This window comes from Artibeus jamaicensis, unplaced genomic scaffold (assembly GCF_021234435.1).
Source record: "Artibeus jamaicensis isolate MK-2021 breed Jamaican fruit bat unplaced genomic scaffold, CSHL_Jam_final contig_525, whole genome shotgun sequence".
Taxonomy (NCBI): Eukaryota; Metazoa; Chordata; class Mammalia; order Chiroptera; family Phyllostomidae; genus Artibeus; species Artibeus jamaicensis.
In genome coordinates this window covers 15,920,050-15,924,670 of record NW_026521874.1, presented here as the reverse complement: position 1 = coordinate 15,924,670, position 4,621 = coordinate 15,920,050, and the positions used below count along the sequence as shown (strand labels likewise).

General features: G+C 53.0%; 1 long non-coding RNA gene across 1 annotated transcript; it reads left to right on the top strand.

Annotated features, from left to right (window-relative positions):
* The first annotated feature begins 1,349 nt into the window (after nt 1-1,349).
* On the top strand, nt 1,350-4,359 carry LOC128628063 (uncharacterized). The gene is made up of 3 exons (XR_008392392.1): nt 1,350-1,415; nt 2,607-2,735; nt 3,169-4,359. It is a non-coding gene; the product is annotated as an uncharacterized LOC128628063 (long non-coding RNA).
* The last annotated feature ends 262 nt before the right edge of the window (nt 4,360-4,621 follow it).

Genomic DNA, 4,621 nt, shown 5'->3' with positions numbered 1-4,621 from the left:
AGTGAAGGGGGCAGAGGGTCCCTGCATGGGTAGGGAGAACCTGGGCTGAGTGTGAGAGTCCGAAAATCCAGAGAGGAAGTGCTCCTGGGGACCGGGCATGAAATTGGGAGAGATGGCCCCTGTATGGGGTGGGGGGAAGCGCCAGGTTTTTCCCACTGAAGTCAGCTCCACAATTTGCGGTAAAATGACCTTGGACAAGTTGTGTCTTCCCCCACCCACCCCAGTTTTCTCCTCTGTACATGAAGGGGGCCTTATGCTGAGACCAGATGCAACTTAAGTCCCCTAGCACCCCAAGCAGCTTGGGCTCGGTGGGGCGGGTGCTGTGGCCGAATTGGGGGAGGGGAACCAACGTGCTGCCTCTGGATATGACGGCTGCTTTCCCATGGCTGGAAGTCCACCTTTCTGCCTTTCCCCTTTCCATCTCCTCGGTTTCAACTGGGCATCTCTCCCCCCACCCCCACAACAGATAAGTGGGTGTCCTGATAGGCATCCCTTTTCACCCCCAGCAGAGTGATGGGATGCTTTAAGGGTACCAAAGTCCCTCCCCGCAGTAAGCCCGATTGGAGGGTCCAGCATAAAAAGGGGTCCTTGAGCTTTGGGGGTTCCTGCAGCTGCTGGGGTTATTTGACTTTTTCTCTGCTTGGGTTAATTTCAGATGCCTTGGGGGTGGGGGCAGAGCTGCAGATGGCGCTTCAGCACTGTTCCTTGTCGGGGAGAAAGGGGTTAACTTCCGCGTGTGCCCTGGGGGGAGGGGTAAGAGGTAAGAGTATCCCCCTCGCCTGACTGTTGTGCTATGCAGATGGAGAACTGAGAAGGGGTGGGTGAAAGTTCTGGCAGGGTCGCAAAGGGAGCCAAGGACCTAGCCCCTCGACTTTCTGCTAGGGGTCCCGACCCCTGTTTCCCCGTTACGCTCCCCGCACACACCTGGGCTGTCCTGCTCCTCCACTGGGAGGTGAAAGGACCCCCGGGGGATGCCAGATGCTGGGAAGGGATCCCTTAGAGAGTCAGCGTGGACTCTGCTCCCAGGTCTCAGCCTCCCTAAGGCGGTTATCTCAACCCCTACTACCTTTTCAGTTTACACCGGTCTTCCTTCAGTGGGGCCCCTAGATGGGCCCAGGCTGATCCTTCAGAAAAGTCCTCTGCCAGTTCTTTTCTCTTTGCCCTCCACCTTATTCTCAGCCCCCTGATTCTGAGCAGACCCTGAGCGATGCAGAAGCGATGATGCTGTCCCTTTAACCACGTTTTACTGGAAGGAGAGTGCGCTGGGGAGGAGGCAGGAGGGGGAAGGGAGTTTCTGGGTTTGCATGGAGAAGCAGAACATGATGAAGCATTTTCCCCCTATTTAAAGACCCAGGCCTGCTCCAGTTTGCAGGGGGTGGAGGAGCTGTTTTGCAGCTGGTGCTGGGAGGATGGAGGTGAGTGTCTGGTCTGAGGCTTCTGAGAATGGCACTTTATGTGTGTGGGGGGGGCCTTATACAGGGTCCCCTTTCTTTCATATGGTTCCCTATTTACTTGTCATTCTGCTTGCAAATTTACCATTAGAGCCTCATTCCACTGGGTCTTTTCAGTCATCTGCTTAATGCAGAGACATCCTTGGGATGTGGGAAGGCTGACAGGCAGCTGACAGCAAGGGGCAGTGTTGGGAGCGGCCAGGTAAAAGGGGGAGGGGGCCAAGATGGATTCTGTGAAGTCCAGGGGGCCACAGCCATGGCCTAGCAGCTGCCTGTGGATTCCGAGCATGAAGTCTCGAGCGTGATGTGGCAGGAGAAGTGACATGAGGGTGGGAGCTCTCAGGTCACTGCCCCAAAAGGCCCCTCAGGCTCCCCTCCAAGAAGCCATGTCTGGCCTCCTTTACTCCCACATTCAGTTCATTGTTCCCTCCCTGGTCCCCACTGCTAACCCACCGCATCACACTTACCACTCCATTTTCATTATGTGAATAAATTACATCAGTTCTCCCGCCAAACTTGTGGTCTACAAGGGACTAAAAATTGTTCTACCCTGAATCTTTGATTTTTGAATCACTTTTACCTTCCTTCCTTCAATTCTTACCATTTGGAAGTGATGGAACAACAGATTCATCCATCCATCCGTCCATCCATCGTGTGTTTACTGAGCACCTGCTATGTAACAGGCACACAGTAAACACAGGTGACAGAACCCCAGGAAGCTCTAAAATTCCTCCCTGGGACAAAGATTCTTAAGTCCTGCCCCAATCCTAGCTCAGCATTTCCCAAGGCACCTACTTCAGGAGGATGATAGGTGTTCATCCAAAAAAGGAGAGAAAAGGGGGAGTTTTGTGGCTAAGTAGGGCTCTTGGAACCTGGACTAGGTGGTAAACACTGGGAATCCACCAAAGGAGAGTGGAACGTGCTGGGTTCCCAAACCTGTCCGACCACAGGCTCTTCTTGCCTCCAGGTGTCTCCCACCGTGGCCCACACTGAAGGACCCACTCAGAACTGGGCCCACCCCTGCTGTCCCTGGGCTGCCATCTGGGCTCCTGTAGACCCCAAGGGTGGTGCTTTTCAGCAGTGGGGCTGCAGTTTGAAGGGTAACACAGCACAGCTCTCTGAACACCAGCTAAGCATTGCTGTTACTTCATTCAGTGTCTGCAGGGTTAGACCCTGTGGGGAGCACTGCAGTCTCTGAAGAATAAGACCCTAGTGACCGAGAATCCCAGCCATGAATACAGCCAGCACTTTCTCCTTGGTACCTTCTTGAACCTGGTGCATGAGGTAAGGATCATTGCCCCTATTTTATTGATGAGTAAACTGAGGCCAGAGTGAGGAGGTAAGTTGCCCACATTGGGCCAGTGGCAGGGTCTCAGACCATCCAGGTCTAACTAAGCTGGTGTTGGATGCATGGGGTGGAAGCCCATCTTTCTGACACAGTGGAGACCTCGGTGACCTAAGAGTGCAGGAAAGAGAGGCCCCCAGAGCGGAAATGGGCGGCTGGCTGGGGTTGGGGTCTGGCCTCTGACAGGTTGCCCGCTGCAGAGTTCCTGTGCCCATGGCCCAGTGTCAGCTCACCCTTTATGTGGGGGCCCCCTTCCAGGCCTGGCCTCCTGTGCCCCTGGGTCACCTCTCCGGGGAACAGCATGCGACCACTGTTTTGGGGTGTGTTTGCTAAGCTTGTGCTCCCTAGAATAAGTTTTTTTTTTCTCCATAGAACTCGACTTTTTCTAACATGGGAGTTGTACCTTATCTTGTCTCCTCTTCTAAAAATGTAAGCTTCAAGACAGAAAACTGTACTTGAACAATAACTTTTTTAAAAAGCAAAAAAATTTTAAACGTAAGCTTCATAAGGGCATGGACTCTTGTCTGTTTTATGCACTGCTGATTTACCCGGCCCTTGGAACAATGGCTGAAATACAGTGAGTGCTTAACAAGCAGCTGTTGAAGGACTGTGCAGCCCTGCCCGAGACGCGGAGGATCACAGGACATTTCAGCACCAGGCACCTGGACAGTTCCCGGCCTGCGCCGCCTTTCCGCGGAGACCACCTCAGGATGACTGGAAAGGTGGGCTTGAAAGTGTGGCCGTCACCCTCAGGCTTGGAGCCTCCGAGCCCCAGCGGTGAAGTCGGTGACCTCCTCTGGGTCTCAAGTCCTGCCATTGACTGCAAACTCACCCTGCACTTAGTATTACCTTTTCCTTTTTTGAGTTCAGCAATTATTTTCTGTATCTATAAAGCACTGAGCGTCTCTTTTTCTCTTTGTCTCTCTTCCCCGTTCATGTTCATCATGCCCCGAATTCTCTGTCTCCCCCTTCTTTGCCCCTCCTTTCTCCACCTCTTTCCCTTTCCCCCGCTTTCCTAGCACATCCCTCCTTCTTTCCCCTCCAATTTCTCTGTCCTTCTTATCCTTTCCTACCCTTCCCTCTGTTCTCTCCTCCTTAGAAGTATCCTATTTTTGCAGGACTTAAATCTGACTTATAGTAAAGGGGAGGCAGCATCCCTCCCCCACTTCATTTAGGAAGCAAACAGCAAAAACTGAACTACGTGCAGTTTTGCATGAGCTTGCCCTGCGTGTGTCCTAGCCACAGTCTCATCCACCAGGGGACCAGCCCATAGCTGATGAAAGCCTGCTCGCCCTCCTGCCCACTGTCTGCTGCCCTGGGAGGGCACCTGACAGGCAGCTGAATCCCGTCACAGAGGTCAGGAGCTGATGGGTGGGTTTACAGATCTGCCCCGTCTCCCCTACTTTAGATTCCTCTGTGGGCAGTTGTGGATGAATGATTCTCCAGCTGTGGTTCCTGAGACCGGAAGTTAGATGGTTCATTGGTTTTTCCTGCTGGACCAGTTCTAGCAGCTGGGTGAGGCTTGCTACGTTACACGTACTCTAATGCTGTCATGTGGTTACTGAGAGCAAGAGGTGAGGCAGCAATAGGAGTAAAGGCTGTCATCTAAGGAGGGAAGAGGGTGCCTCTGCTCTTATGCCTGCTTTCTGTTATCCCTGCAGTGCTACGAAGTAAAACTACCCCTACTTCATGGTTTGGGAAATAGAAGACCAGAGAGGTTGGATAACTTACCCAAGGTTACACAGCTAGTAAGTGGTGGAGCCCAGGTCTGATGGGCTCCACAGCAGATATGGTCAACTACAAGATTGTGCTGCCACCTCTTATG